This window comes from Schistocerca americana, chromosome 2, assembly GCF_021461395.2.
Source record: "Schistocerca americana isolate TAMUIC-IGC-003095 chromosome 2, iqSchAmer2.1, whole genome shotgun sequence".
In the NCBI taxonomy this organism is placed as follows: Eukaryota; Metazoa; Arthropoda; class Insecta; order Orthoptera; family Acrididae; genus Schistocerca; species Schistocerca americana.
The window spans coordinates 453,062,336-453,079,841 of NC_060120.1; the positions used below are offsets into that span (position 1 = coordinate 453,062,336).

A 17,506-nucleotide genomic window follows, 5' to 3' on the forward strand; every position below is an offset into this window, starting at 1 on the left:
CCTCCCCCCTGGGAACATGACCATACCAGACGAGTGTAACCCCAATGTTTGCGTGGTAGAGTAATTGTGGTGTACGCATATGTGGAGACAGTGTTTGTGCACCAATTGCCGACATAGTGTAACTGAGGCAGAATAATGGGAACCAGCCTGCATTCGCCGAGGCAGATCGAAAACTGCCTTAAAAACCATCCGCAAGCTGGCCTGTACACCGGACCTCGACACTAATCCACTGGGCGGATTCGTGCCACAAACTGGTACGCCTTCCTGCTCGGGAAGCAGCACATTAGACCATACGGCTATCGGGGTGGGCTAGTGTAGGTTTACTTATAGGACTCATTCCACCATGCCATTTCAATTGTCTGCTGTCTTTCTCTCATTGTTGTCCACTTGTTTGTTTATTCTCTGGCAGCTTGCTGTTGATGCCCTTGGCCCATTGGCTAGTCTCTGCAGCTTCTCAAGTCATTCATGGTTTTGTTCCCTTCCAGTCACTATAGGGGCATGTGAGGATAAGACACAGGAAATTTGTTTGCAGACTGGATTTGGGAGAGAGGGAGGTAATGTCTGTCTGTGAAGGCCCCTCACTAATGAACTATATCTGCTCCCTCTGCAAGATATCGTTACTATGTAGCCCCAGCTATATGCACCCTATCTACCAAACTGAAAGCCTAGTCCTCCAGCATCTGGAAGAGTGTGACCATGCCATGCTGGTGTTTTCATTCTGTCCCATCCCACAAAGCTACCTCCTAACATTCCTCATGTCCCAGACTCCAAACAAACTCAAACACTGTTGTCAGCCAACACACCAAAAATCTCAGTCCTACAGAAGTTTCAGTACTATCCAAACACTTCCCCTTCAGCCACACACCCAAGTTAAGTCATGCTGGACTCACCAAAGATCTACTCTCATTCTCCACTTCCTACCATGGAAACACTTTTTCGCCACCAGCTTTCCAACTGGAGTCAGTCAAAATCTAGCACAGAACCTTTGCCATCCCGGTTCATACCATCAAACTGTGATCCTTACCTCTTCTGCTAAACCTTCCCCTAGGTATCTTCCAGGAATTCCTTACCTCTAACTTGTCCTCACCTCCTTTTCTAGTTCCATTCCCCAAAACACCGAACTTTCAACCTCAAAGCAGAGCCTGCTTTAGACATTCCTCCCTACAGACACAGGCTTCACCACTGTAGTGATTAATCATAGTGATTATATTACCTAAGGCATTCAAGAACTGTTGGACTCTTCCACCTACAAGCCCCCTGCCATTGTGCTATCATTCCAGAAATCCAGCACAGCCTCCTACTCAAGTGCTTAAGACCCCCCCCCCCCCAAAAAAAAAAAAACTGAAACATTATAAATCCTGAATGCCTCATTGTAGTTGATTACTGTGCTCCTATTGAAAGATTCTTGGCTATTATTGACCAACACTGTCAACCCAATGCCTACAGCCTAGCTTCCTAAATCAAAGACATGAAAACTTCCTTCATTGTCCCTCAGCTATTCCCAACTGGATCCCTATTTGTCACTGTTGACATCACTTCCTACACACCAACATTCCCCATGCCCATGACCTCGAACACTATCTCTCCCAACATTCTACCGATTCCAAATCCATCTCCTCATTACTCGTATACTTGGCAAAGTAAATCCTAACACAGAAATACTTTTTCTTTGAGAGGATCATACTCAAGGAAATCTGCAACATGGCTTTGGCAACCACGTGGCACCCTCCTATGTGAACCTTTTTATGGGTCATCAACAACAGAAAATAAATCATGCAATAAATAACTCACAGAATGATGTAGAGCATTACAAAACAGGAAATCAGGTGGATATAATTGTGTTCCCAGGCAATATCCAAAGTTTAAATAGTGACTCAATGGAAATTATTACCAACAATTTTAATTATTGCTTCTGCACCATAGCTGCTAACATTTCACCTGTTAAAGAACAACCAAATACTTATCCATTAGATTTACTCCAGAAGACACTGTTTACACCACCCACAAATATTAGTTCAAAATTACAAAAATCACTGTTATTAAACATAATTGCTAAGTCTTCCGACTATGATGGTGTTTCTAACAGGTCATTACAATGTTATGCTGATTTAGGAGGACTACCCTTGAGCTATAGCTGCACAACACCTTCCAGTCACTTTAAAGCTCTGTGAGGAAGAAGGCAACAATAAAATACTGACTCTTTTTTTCACAGAGTAACTTGTTAACTACTTACCAGTTTGATTTTCTCAAAGGTTTCTCTACAGTGAAAGCCATATATAATATTATAAGTTAAGTCATGTCAGGGGTGTAATCACAAACTATTACCTCAGCATATTCAATGACCTTACTATGGTGTCTGATTGTGCAGACCACAATAATCTACTTTGAAACTCATATTTTATGGCATTAATGATATTCCTATGCATGGATGGAGCCTTACCTCCATAAAAGAAGTCAGAGGTCACATTGTCAAACTGTAGCAGAGGAAAGAAACTACATTCATAATGGTGGAATGTAAAATATGGATTACTAGAAAGTTAGGTACTGGGTCACCTTCTCTTCAAAAACTAGATAAACGGCCTTCCATTGATTCTAAAGAAGGCATGGCTCATAATTAAAGGATCTGAGACAGAGCTGTCCCAAAATATATATTAATTCACATTTCTCAATAATGTATTACAGAATTTCAATTATCAGAATGTATTTCGAATATTGCCACACAGATTTAAATGATGCCTGTCAATCTTTTTGGGACTGTTGATATGTGATATCACACAATGTTTTTCAAACAGGTAGCAGCATTTAGAAATACAGCTCAGCTCTGTGCAGCAGAGGTCTGGGGACGTGGTTTCCTCGGAGTACAAATCTTATGGGCATCCTGAAGGCTCTGGGGTTTCAGCCTAAGGGTGTCCTACCAACCTCCACACAATTTTCACATTCCAAGTTGCTGAAACTTTGCTGTTGAATCCCTGTCTCTCTATATCTCTATTACACTTTGATAAGTCATTAATTGACATTTAGTATTATTGTTTTGATAGTTTTTTAGAGTTTTTTTGTTTCTGCTATTGGCTATTTTATCTGCCATTGGAATTAGTTTGCAAATGTCTCGCCAGAGTGCAGTGGAGTACAGTAACGTAAGTATCACTACCTAGTGAGAGTTTCATAAATGATTAGAGTAAAAAGTGCGCAAAAATACCCCTGCCTGAAATATGTCCCATGCCTTTAGTTTCCTTGCTATTTGACTGTGGGTAATGTGCATTATTAGGAAGTTTCTTTTTGGAAGTGTATTATGCATGATTTTAGTGAGTTTTACTTGCTTGCGAACAACAGAAGTATATCACAACTTTGAAAACAATGCAATATGAATTCAGTGTGCAATTTATCAGGTAAAATTTTGGAATGTGTGGTTAGGAAGAAAGTGAAGGAACTAGGTGCACCCAGACCTGAAGTAAACAGTAATCAAGAACAAAAACAGTGTAAATCCAGGCAAGGGTATACATGCAATTTTAACAGAGTGGTGTACAATGCAGCTGTCATGTGTGCTATACCACTTAAAGTGCATATTTTGGTAATACACAAGTATAAATACAACAAATACAGTGTGTAAATTACCATGGCAGTTGCTCAGGATGCTCATCTCAGCCAGTCACAGCACAAGATCTGTGACATCATGGGAACATCACTGTGTCATCACACAAACACAAAACACCACGTTTGAGTGCTCAAAACATTGAAGTCTGAAGTTTAGAAATGAAAATATCAAAAACATTAAGCGCGCAGTAAAGCTAACATACACCACATTAAAGATCTCTCCAAAATGTGTCCTTTAGTACTAATTGTTGTGGTAAACTGTTGAGAAATGTGATGTTGGGCGATATAAGCTACCTATACATGTTATTGTGGAGTTAACTTTAGATGTTATTTAGTAGTTGATTATGAAACAAATGGAAGATAAGCAAGTAAATGTTTGGCTAGAGTGTGATATTCCCCCCACCCCCTCCTGAAATTTTGGTTGTGGTGACAGACTGATCGGTAGCGTGGCCAGAGGTCTACGGTAGTTCTGATGGATAAATGTCGCAGCCCCTGTGTGGAAACCACAAGCCACACTTGTTCTTAAGGATTGTTCAAAATATGTTATGTTTGCTGATAACACAAGCAATCTGATTAAGTGCCCAAACTTAATCATGCCACACACACCTCAGAGGAGGAACATGCTTGTTATTAGTTAGCAGCAAACAGTTAAAATTTTGGTATCACAAGGACTCAAATTAAAAACTTAAACATGAATGTTTTGGATAATCATGCACTAAACGAAACTCTGTGTGTGAAATTCTTTTTGAGCCCATCTTGATAACATGCAACAATTAGCACTTCAGAAGTTAAGGTTGGAAAATTTTACAGTTCAAAATACTTTTCAGTGTGGTGGCTAGGTGATAAACAGTACTGACTTTATTTTGCATAATTTCACTCTCCGTTGTCTTTACAGAACAGCCTGCTAGTGTAAAGCAGTTAACAACAGTATTCAGTCAGCAGAACTAAGCGATAAGGATAATGTTTGAAATAAATACTATAGAAGCATTTTCATAGACATTTTGAATTTTTAGATATTTTGAATGTTTAGTTTTAATATCTTAAATTTTTTTCTCAGTAACTACCAATGCTTATTAAAACAGTTATTTCCCTATGTTAATGTATACTCTGACTCACTTCACATCCTTCCTTCATGATGAGACGTACAGAACATGATGACTGAATGACTGACTTATGGTTTGCCATCTGATGTGGGCAAACATGTGATTTTTGGCACCTGATGCAGGTCTAATCCTCATTTTTCAAAGTTATGAATGTAGTACATCATAGTTACAATGTTCATTTTCGGTGTATTAGAGAAGTTGTTCTTACACAACATACCGAACTTCTCAATGTTTCTACCAAAATCTGGTTTTTCCTTTGGTTGCAAAAAATACCATATTAGCCTGAAATTTCTATAAATTACAGTCTTATGTTAAAGTAAAAAATGTTATTTAATTTGATCATTCTCATAATTCATCCATTGCATATACATTTATTTTAAAGACTTTCAAAAAATTTTTACCATGGTTCACAGGTATTAACATTAATAAAATGGTAACAACTGTGACCAGAATCTGTGAACTCTTATTTTACAAAATTTGACAGTTTGCCCTTGTTTTGGATAATCATTTCCTTTCACAGCAGTTACACAATTGGCAGCAATCCTTGATGACTGATATGGCGACAATTCAGCATGATAACTGTCATTAGATGGCACATACACTTCCACTGTCATCTAAAAGGTTTGTATTACAAAGAAAGAAAGTGTCAGACCATCTCACACTAGGAATAGTTAGAGAAGTGGAGACCCTTATACTCAAAGACCAGCATATAACAATAAACGCAATAAGGGAAAGGGTTAAAATCAGCTGTGGGTTAGTTTTCAGAGTCTTACATGATATTTTGAACATGAAAAAGGTAGCTGTCCATCAATTTCCACAACCGATCACACCCATTCAAAAATCTCATGTATCGAGACAATGGTGGAAATGTTGCAGCTGTTTCAGGCCAATCCAGCTACCGAGTCACCATGGGCAAATGCTGGAGATATCACTATGATCCCCAGACAAAGAAGCAAAGCAAGCTGTGGATACACATGGATGCATCAATATCAAATAAGGTAATGACCCAACCATCATCTAGCAAAGCGATGCTGAGTGCTTTTTTGGGACTGTTACAGTGTAGTGCTAACAGGTTATCTTTATAAGGGGAAACTCATCACAGGATTGTACTACTAAAAGCTCCTAATTATATTTCAGGAGGCTATCAAGATGAAGCTTCACAGAAGACTGTTCAAGCAGGTGTTTTTGCTCAAGAACACTGTCCTAGCTCATTCTAAACAAGACACAGTCATACCCCCATATTCCCTTGACATGACAGCCAATAACTCCTTCAGCTTTTCTCAGGGCAAGAAACTGCTGTGTGGCAGGCATTTCCAGAATGACAATGAAGTGATATTCAAAGTTTGCTGAACAGCCAAACTACAGGCTTCTACAACCCATGTCTCCACCAAGTCAAGCACCACTGGCAAAAATATGTGGCATTGAAGAATGAATATCTTTTGAAGAGCCAATAACATCACCATGTTTCATGGTACCAGTTAGATTTTTTCGAGCTGTTAATTAAAACTTTCTGACTACTGCTTGTACTTGCCATTTCATTATCCAAACTTTTGACCTACTTGTAATAATCCTCCTAACTATTGTTCTAAATATCCTGGTATAGTATTGTTCTTGTGTACTATACTATAGAGCTGCATTTTGTTAAGAAATAGTAATCTTTCCTGAATATTTGTTGATCTGGCTTCTTTATCTTGTTTTCCATAATTTTTAAATTCTACCTTGGTATTTGTATTCATCAGCAACTGCTATTGTTCTCAACCCATCTTACAATACTAAACCACCATTTACAGCATCAGTTACCCTGCATTTTGTTTTATTGATGATTATATTTAGGTCCCACTTCTTTACATTCACTTACCAATTTTCTGGTCACATACTCCGTACCATCACAGTCTTGGGCTAAAATCAGTTGTCATTGGCAAACTGTAATGAATTACCAATTTTTGGGATCTTTATATTTACAATTTTTTTCTTCCAAGGCAAAAAAAATTTCTTCTGTGTGCATCTTATATGATGTGGGTGAAATAGAACACCCTTGTGTGATCCTTTTGGAACTTGAAATCCAGGTGACAAATATATGCTGGATTTAATTTTTTTATGTGCAGTTTTTTCATGATGTGTGAATTGCAGTTATTATTTTTTTGTTTATTTCTTCTATAGATTGGTTAAAAATACAAGCTTTATCTACATATATGAATACCAAATGAAGGGGTTGTGCTTGAACTGTTTCATTTCAATCATATGTAATACACAAAAAAGTCATCAATCATTGGTATATTGGCTCTAAAGACTGCTTGTTCTTCATTCCTTTGCGCTCTTGTTTTAAGGAATGTTCGATAATTCTTCCATTAAGTCCACTGAGGGTACTGTTAAGCTGAATACTGCTATAATTTTTACTCGATTTTTTTCTTACTTTCTTGTGTGTTATTGAAGTATAACTTATTTTACACTTGCCTGATACATCTTCCCCATTTAAACATTTTTAGAACCTATTTCTTAACATATCATGTAGGTAATTTCTCAGTACCGAATTTTAATAATTCTGCTGGAATACCTCCAGTAAATGTAGTTCCTCTGTTCTTCATTGTACCTTTTCTTACTCGTATGCCCAATGTATGTATTGGTCTGTTTATCTGTTTATTGATCAATTACATTCATTCATGAAACATGAAAATGTAACAGAATTAGAGTACACAGTTAGTAAGCCATAAAAAGAGACAGTCATGTAACAAAAATGCCTCACTTCAATGATATGTGTGAAGCTGAGGTAAAATAATCACATAGATACTGTTTATATCAAAGATAGGAAGCATTTCACTGGTGCAATACTGGAAAACTCACATAAGTCGAGTTGTAAGTCAAGGAAATGCCATGAACCAATTTATTGGTAGGATACATTTCTAAAAAAGAGACTGTTTATTAAAAACTTGTATAGCCTACACTGAAATACTGCTTAAATGACACAATTTAAATGTCACATTCATGATGCCTTACAAACACTAGTGAAAGTGGGATCCAGTTTTACTCCAATGACTGACCTCTCATGATGTTTCTCTATTTAGCAGATTATCAAAAGCAAAGTAATTCTGTGACAGAAAGGAATTTATAAAGAAAGAATTTATAAGAAATGAAGTCTTTGTTTTGGAATTCATTGTATATGTTGAAGTTAATGTATTTTATGAATGTGGTACAGCGATGGAAAGTCTTAGTAAAATGTAAACAATTATGAATGCACCAGTTACGAAACACAAACATGGTAATCTAAAGTTCCTTGGTTGAATACAATTACTGGAAGGAATAAAGGTAACAACTCATTGAATAGTAGAGGCACTGAGTCATTTACAGGCATATAAACAAGACTGAGAATGTTGCCAGTTTTAGAGCTGTAAATACACAAGCCCATACATGTATACACACACATACACCTGCATGGCTACCTTGTCCTGGATGACTACACTATGCTGCCACTGCAGCTCAACTGAGTGATGGCTTGTGTCAGGCGGAGTCCAGTAGTGATAGTACATGTAACTGGAACAATGTAGTCATACAGGCGTTAAGGTATACATGTGTGTATATGTACTCTATAGCTCCAAAGATGGATTTATTAAAAAGCTAGCAATATTATCAGTCTTGTTAATGTGACTATCAATATTCGACATGAAATATGCTGTAAATTATTTTCCTTCATACTGAGGTGCAGTGTGCGATTTGTGGTTTTACCAGTGGGCGGGGGGGGGGGGGGGGGAGGGGAATGTCCTAGTGGGTTAGTATAATTATATATGTTACTAGCTTGGACTGTGGCGTTACCCATGTATAACAGTTATTTATAAATTGATGTTAATGCCGAAACTCACTATTCATGCGTATGCACTATTAGAAAAGCCATTCCTTGTTATATCTTTAAAAGTACATTATAGGTAAAGCTTATTTACAAAATCATCTACATACAGGTATACGAGGGGAATTCAAAAAGTAAAGGTACATTTGTGAAAAGCTGTACTTATTCTGATGATAGAAAACTGAAACATGCGTTATTTTTCTATGTAACATCCCTCAACTTCAATGCAGTTTTTCCGATGTTTTACAAGTTTTTTTTATTTCATCAGAAAAAAATACGTTTATCGGTTGCATCTGTAACCAATTTTGCACCACAGCAATGGCGTCTTCATCACTTTCAAATCTTCTTCCCTATAGTGCTTCCGTTAAGCGTCCAAACATGTGAAAATTGCTTGGAGCCAGGTCTGGACTGTATGGTGGATGTTCCAGCACCTCGAATCTCAACTCGTTTATTGCGTCGGCTGTCCGTTTGACAGAATGTGGGCGAGTGTTATCTTGCTGCAGGATGACACCTCTTCACATTTTTCCACGACGTTTGGATCTGATTGCAGGTTTTAGTTTCGTATGCAACACATCACATCCACCATACAATACAGACCTGGCTCTAAAGCCTCGTTTACGCTGGGGCGACGTCTTGCAACATTGTGGCATGCTACGGAAATGTGGCGTGCGTCGTCTTGTCATTTAGTTCTAAATGTTTTGAAATGCTTACCTACTACATAACACTTTTTCAAAATTAATAAGCAAACATATTAATAGTATTAATGGTAAGACTGTATTAAAAACTTTCAGTGTTCGGCTCCACAAATTTAAATTATATGTAAAGTTTTACTCCAGTGCTTGGGAAATAAACATCCCAGGTTGGGATGCATAAACTAAAACCAGAGGAGGGGATGGTCTGATGTAGAGGGGGGGAAATCCCCCCCATCCCCCCCTGCAAATCGCACACTGCTGAGGTGTACTTACAATCCCATCCCTCTCAATCGTTGCTCGAATTTGTTCAGACCCGTGTTATATAAAAAGGAATTTTAGATTTGAGTCCATGCTTCATTGCTTCCTTGGCAATACTTGAACATCGACCCAAGTCTTCATAGCTAGAATTGGTACAGCTACCAATGAGCCCTAGAAATGATAATGATTTGTCAATAACAGAATAATGATACATGGCAATGTGTGCTGAAAGGTACACAATTTTTATGTTAAGTGTTACAGTGAGTAGAAATTTTCAGTAAATTAGGCTATATACATTATTTTTGACCCTGTGACGATTATGAAATATTAGTGAATTATAATTAGAATTCTGTTGGCAGGGATAAAGTAAATTATGTTTATGCAGTCATTGACAGTTATTTGTTAGATGAGGAGAAAAATCAGAGGGAGAGAGGAAAACCTAAAAGAATAAAAGAAAAAGACTTGTGTCTAAAAGATACTGATATACATACTGATTGGCAGTCCCTTTTGACAACTATACCATAGGAATGAGCAAGCCTGTATCATATGGAAGGCTTGTTCGTGGTACAAAAGGAACATAACAGGTGGCACAAAACAAAGATATTATTCAGTCATCTTTGTGTGTAAATGAAATTCTGCAATGTACAGCCCCCATACATATCAGTTTTGACTGAACAACCAGTGAGCACGTCATGATTTGAAAGGCAGTGGAAGGTTGAATGCAATCCCAGTGGCGAGATAAGCAGATGAACCAAAAGCCATTGCCTTGTGGACAGAGTCAGGGACTCAAAGTCTAAAGATACATGTCCCCAACAGAAAAACATATGCAGGTCCACAGGCTCTAAGATTGTAGCTCCATCCCTGGTCTACACTGGTATAGGCTTGTTCCAGGAAATAACTTTTCAGTAACTCCATTTTAGTTTTTTATTTATTTAATTACAAATAGTTTCAAGGGTGAAGTGTAATATGACTCCTATATATGCCAAATAATGTGTGTGTGTGTGTGTGTGTGTGTGTGTCTACTTTCAACAATCGAGAACACTTTATAATGAGGCTCTGCCCTTGAAACTGGTTGGGAACAAGAAGTGTACTGTAGAAGAGTTATTTCCTGAAATATTAATAGCCATGGACCTGAAACAAGCCTTTCTGAAAACTGGAGATTAAGAAGAATAGTCTTGTTCCTTGTAATAGGGATACCACTGTGCTTGTAAAGTCAAAAGAAGAAAAAGTTAGCTAAATGAAAACTATGATGGCAATAGCAATGGGCAAGGGAAAAATTTAGGAAAATGAACAATTGCAACAAAAAAATGGAAGACATAGTATCAGAAATTAAGGAAAGCCAAATTAATATAGTAGTCATCAGTACCTGCAGCAGAAACCAACATTTGCACTTACGTACTACGAATGCAGAAATAGAAGTACAATTGTTTTCACGGGTCAGCTTTTAAAGAAGCCTTTTGTACATCACGGGCAGGAATGGTTTAGCACCACTATATCTACCAGATTCCAAACCTGTTTTCTGTGTACACTACAACGGTCCCATCAATTAATACCAACTATTATTCTTGCCATGTTCAGGTCCATAACATTTTGTTAGGGCCTTACATCACCAGTTGGACCAACAATGTGCTTTTCAAATAATTTCCAAACTCAGTTACCATTTGAATGTATTATCACCACAGAACCATTAATTTTGCTTCTCAGCATTGAGTCTGATTAGCGCATGCTGTTTAGTAAGCATCTCCATGCATTATTATTATTATTATACTCAATGAAATGTGGAAACATCATGTTCCTTATTGTTAGAGAAACAGTGTAGCGACATATGGCATATACAAACGATGAATATGTGGACATGCCTCTGGTCCTTGGTGCAGCTGAGAACCAGGGCTGGGGTTGTGCTCATGGAGCTTTACCTTCAGGAGACAGGTTCTCTCCTTCCACCACTGCGTGACAGGTCACCCATGGACTCACCGTACTCTAGCTACTGAGGAAACTATTCTGGAGGTCATACTCCAAGAACCCCAGCAAAGTACATGTAGTGTAGCAAGGCAGCTGCATGTCTCGCTAAGCAAGGTTGTTGACATGCTTCGCGAATATGGGCTGCATTCCTATCATCATTATTTAATGCAACACCTGCATCCTGCAATCTGTGGATGCAGTTCTGTGAATGGTTCCAACAACAACAGGAAGCCAATGATGACTTCATAAACATTGTAAGAAGGTCAGATGAAGCACTGTTCACTTGTGAGGGTGTCTTCAATATGCGCAATGCCCACCATTGGTGTGACATTAATGCACACCTCACCCGTGATCATGGATCAATTTCACTTTGGCATGAGTATCTGGGCCAGAATACTGGGAGACAGGAGTTTGGACCCTACTTATTGCCTGACCAGTTTACTTCATGGAGGTTTTATGCATTCCTCTTGAACTATTTGTCTGATGCACTGGAAGATGTTCCACTCTATGTTTGGTAGAGGTCATGGTTCCAACATGATGGTGCACCTCCACACTTTGGAATTAATGTACAGTGGTATTTGACAGAACATTTCCAAGGAAATGGCTCAGACAAGGAGGTCCAGTTGTATGGCCTTGACATTTGCATGACCTAAATCCCCTGGATTTCTTCCTGTTGGCACACTTGAAGGATGTATTCTACTTTGCCAACACATGTGGATGAACTGATAGCACATGTCTATGCTGCTCTTGTATCTGTGGTTACAGCCATGTTGTGAAGAGTCCGGAGTTGTATGATCCAGCAGGTTGCGCAATGTTTGAATGTGCAAAGGGGTTGCTTTGTCATCTGCTCTAAGGACAACGTATTCTTTCGTAAACGCCAAATGGTCATTAATATGGAAATAATTATTGTCATTTGTTGCTGATGTGCTACATCTGAGCAGATGTACTGCATGTAGTGTAAATGACTAGTAGATGTTGAGTTATTTAACTGTGCAATCATCTTTGGTATCTCAAAATTGATATTGTTTTTGTAGTTATTCTGTCCTATGACATTTCATTTGTTTCAACTGTCTACTTCTGACTTATCTGGCCATATTTTTGTTATGTTCACTGCAACAAAACACTGTACTATGTGTGGCTTAATAAATGGTGTGTACTTTAGTATTATATGGCAGAATGACACTGACAAATAAAAACAAATACGCCTCAACCTCCTGCATGCTAACCTAAAACACTATCCACTGCACCAAATGCACAGCACTACTTCTATATGCTGACATGATTACAGTGTTGCCATACTGCCAATCTTTGACATCCATTTACTGCCGGAAATGTATGCAGGATGAAATTTTGAGAGACATTTTTATATTGCTAGTATGTGATGAAAAGCACTGTGATGTTCGAGTGCGTGACTTTTTCTTCACCATCTGTAAGTATGCTTTTATGAAGATAGGACAAGATGTTAGATGTGGCCTTGATGGTCCCATCAGAATGACAGGAATGAACAAACTTCATTCTTCTGAATGTGAGGTCAGTGTTGCAACAACTACACTGCCTCATTTGGTGAGTCCCTATTGTACAATGTTCTTTGATTTACACACAATTTGCTCCAGGTGACTTATATTACAAATCACAGATCTGCTCTTCATTGTTGCACAAACTTGTAACCGCTGAACCATGAAAATCCTGATAAGCCCTTGTGCTAACTCTAGTCTGCCAGGAAACTGACTGCAGGCCTGTACACATGCAAACAGGACACATACATTTATTCTTGTCCTCCCCTCCGCTCACCTCACCTGAAAAAGTGAGTGAGCATCCCCCCATGACAAGTGAGATGCTTAACTCAGGAGAATGACAAGTCATTACTGCCATGCACTATAGATCTTTGCATATGATTTTCTTGTAGAAGTATTACATTGTACTGTACGGTACAGTAATGTGGCAAGATGTAAATATCCCCTTTTGTTATTAACCAAATCTCTGCATCCTCTAAGTAATCTTTAATTGTGTAGTATGTGTTACTTAAGCAGAATGCTTTAGCCGTGTTTTTAAACAGATATATTTTAGTAACCTTTTCCATCTCATTGGGCCATTTATTATACAGTTTTATTCCTTGATAAAAAATACTGTTTTTGGTAAGTCCAACAGATTGATAAAGACACTCACTTGGTGCAGTAAGGATGCCCAATTTTTAAACAGTTCTTTACAATTAGTCCAAATATTATTTGAGTCCTTTTCTATAGCTTAAAAATTGTGTCCATGTTATATACCTTTGATACTCAGAAAAGAATTTCATAGCTAAGAACTGAGTGTATGTTGGAATAGTATGTCACCACAAGACATTAGCTGTTGTAAAGTGATAATAGAACCCTAAGAGCATCAGATGCAGATGATCTTTGAGAGCATCATTCCATGTTAGTTGACAATCAATATTTACCTCTAAAAACTTTGTGTTATGTTACACAATCTACAGATTTATCATCTATACTTAATGTTACAGAGTTGTTTTTCTGTATATGCTGAAGTGTATACTGTTTGTTTTCTTTTTGTTTGGCATAAATTTATTGCATACTGCCCAATCATAAACATTCTTGAGGGTTTCATTTGTTTTCTCTAACAGGAGTTCTGTGACTATGATGTTGCTGTCATTAACAAAGAGAACTTTATCTTCATGTCATATACTGTCTGGAAGGTCATTGGTATATATTTCAAACAGAAAAGGACCCAATAAAGTACCCTGAGGAACGCCTATTTTTATATGTTTCTTGTTTGATAATTGTTTTATTACAAATTTACTACCAGCAGATGTGTGGACTGTCTCTGCTTTTTGCACCCTGTTTTTCAGGGAAAACTGGAATTACACATTTGCTATTTCTCTTGCACCTCGTGCATGTAGCTTGTTTAGTACCACTTTATGGTTAACAGTGTCAAAAGCCTTGTACAAGTCTATGAATATGCCTGTAAAACAGTCATCCATGTTCAGTGCTTCAAGCAGCACTTTTGTGAACTCTGTAATGGGTGGTATAGTATTTCTTCCACTGTGGAAACAAAACTGTGCTTCTTTAAAAAGGTTGTAGTTATTTATGAAAATAATTAATCTGTCTTTCTTGGTTGTTTCAATTATGTTTGAGAACACAGACAACAGTGAAACTGGCCTATAGTTTTACCTTTCTTTAGTAAGGGCTCAACTCGTGAGTGCTTTAGATACTCTGGAAAAATATCTGAACTAAGGACTCCTTTACTATGTGTGTTAATTGGGCTAGTATGCTTTCTGTGTACATCTTCAGAACACAGGCTGGTATCTCGTCTATGAGTGCCTGTTTCTTATTTTCAACAATGGAAAATGTGTCCTGAGCAGCCTGAGACTGCAGCCATCTGTGTGTGAGTTGCATTTGCATATGTGTGTGTGTGTGTGTGTGTGTGTGTGTGTGTGTGTGTGTGTGTGTGTGTGTTCTATCTCTGATGAAGGCCTCGTTGTCCGAAAGATCGTTTTCTGACAATATGTTTGTTGTGCCTATCTGTGACTAAGCATCTCCACTACTTCTTATTATGTAATTTTTATGTTATCTTCCTGACTTCAAGCTCTGTTATGGGAAACAACATTGTTCTTGCTGTGTAAGTCATTGTGGGTGCTACAGGTGTTTCAGAAAGAATTTGCTGCAACTTCTCTGCAATACCAGAGAAATAGTCATTTACAATTTTTTTCCAATTCCTGAGGATTTTCTATTATTCTACCCCCATCTTTGATTCATACGTTATTATGCTTGTATTGTCTTTTCCAGTTTCACATGTTTTGACATCTCATACTGCCTTGCTTTCATTTTCTGTATTATTATTTTGTCATTGAACGATATTTTTACAGCAAGTATTTTTTTATACCTTTGACAGTTATCTCAGAACTATGGATTATTGTAGTTTCCTTACTTGCTGCTATTGAAGTGGCTACTTTCAGAAATGTTTCCTCCAAAATTAATTTAAGCAATGTGCATGACTTAGAGAACATAGCATCTATATTGTTTTTCAAATACTTTTCATCCCAGGTTCAATTTGCCTCTGCACCAGAAAAAGTATGTATTTTATGTTCTGAGAAGGTCCTTTTGTTGGCTAGCAATTCTGTGGGTTTTAATAAGCCTGTCTGTAGCGTTATTAGCTTACAGTAATGATTAAAAAGTTCAAGGTCTCTTATCAATACTTTATAATTTTCCTGTCGATACCTGTGTGTACATAGTCCAAGACTGATGATGAACTTTTTGATTCCCTAGTAGCAATGTTTACCAGCTGTGCCATGCCAAAGGTGTTCAAAATTTTTAGGAAAGTATAATTAATTTCATCCTCAACACGTGTTAATATTCATGACTCCACATATTATTGTGTTAGTTTTTTGGTCTGAGACTCTTTCCAGGACTTCTATTATGTTGTTGAATGAAGCCTCCATTTTACCAGTGATTGAGCAGTACACACACACACACACACACACACACACACAGAGAGAGAGAGAGAGAGAGAGAGAGAGAGAGAGAGAGACAGAGAGAATGAATGATTAACAGCTGCCAATTCAAAACTACACTACTTTTGATCAAATCTTCTTTGACTTTAAAATGTGCTCTAACTCTGAATAAATAAATGATCCCCAACATTTTACGGTAGTTCTACAGTGTCACCTCGCACATTCATATGCTGTATTTCACTTTCTCTGCACCAGGGCTCCATAATGCATACCACCATGCTGTTTGATGACTGTTGTTCAACTTCACATTGGTGTACTTTATTCTTAATAGACTGCACATTTTGGTGATGAATATTTAATTCTGAGCAAATTGCTGTGGTGTTTGTGCAATTGAGTTTGATACATTCTATCTTTTGTGACCATTATAATGAACCTACAGAACTTTCACATGTTAACCGATATGTTTGATTCCATATAAATTTTGGACACACTTGGGTTAATTTTCTTGCTTAAATATTGTATTCTGAACATATCTGATTGCCAAAAACCTATTTTTCCGCTAATATATTTTTATTATTCATATCAATCCATTTTGTAATATCAATCGTGTACCATGAAAATTAGTCACCACAACTGTCAACTTCAATGACCAAAAAACAAATTTGCATTAAATATAATACTGTTATGTTTCAGTTTTGTTGTACACAATCTACTACTTTTCAGAAGGCAAGATATAAATTAAATCTGAAAAATAATTTCGATTAATACAGTCCTGTTAATACTGATTTGAATTATTTCCTATTCTAGAAGGTACAGGAAGCTGGATTCACAAAATATTGTTTTTAGCACCAATTGCATCAGAGTAGTTGCAGGCAGTGTTAGATAGTGTTAAGATGGTGAGAGATTGGGTTTATTGTATACTAAGTTTGGTAAATGCTCCTCTCTGATTGATTATCTCCCTTGTATATCTCAAGCAAGTTGCACAATGTATATTTGAAAAGTGTCAAATACATGAAGGTAAACTGTGTTTCAAGAACATGCAACTAAAAGAAGAAAATGGTTAAAAGCAACATAGTACCCCAGTTACTTGACATTTTAGTGACCTGGACAAAATCTTTTCAATAAGTTATATGAGAAGAAAGGAACCAGCCCTGAAACTGAGACTAACATTGGAAGAAAAGTACTGTTTATCTGCAAATATAATGCATTTGCTCTTGCTATATATTTCGACATTGTGTAAACTGAGATAGTAATTACAACATAATAATTGTGATTCATAACATATGGGCAACAAGCAAAGGGGTGCACTATAACACACTGAAGAAATCTCTAAACTAGTTGAGATGCTTTTAAGAAAGAGGAACCTGTTGTCATGATGTATCCTTAACAAATAAAGGCCTTGTCCTCCCACTTATGCCAGTTTTCTCTCCCTGTTGCCATCACCCAGCTCTACTCAGCCTTCTTCTCATTGTCCCATTCTCATCATCCTAAACTTGCAGTCATGCCAACTTTGTCATAGTAATTAAGTGTGTGAATATGACTTAGTACCACCACCTTGTTCTGAACAAGAACAAGAGTTCAGAAGCCTAATTAAGCAGTTATCTCACCTTTCTAC

The 17,506-nt window shown here is 37.4% G+C and overlaps 1 pseudogene; it reads right to left on the reverse strand.

The window, feature by feature from the left end:
* The window catches only part of LOC124595261, a 162,188-nt pseudogene that overhangs the window by 55,208 nt on the left and 89,474 nt on the right, over positions 1–17,506 (reverse strand).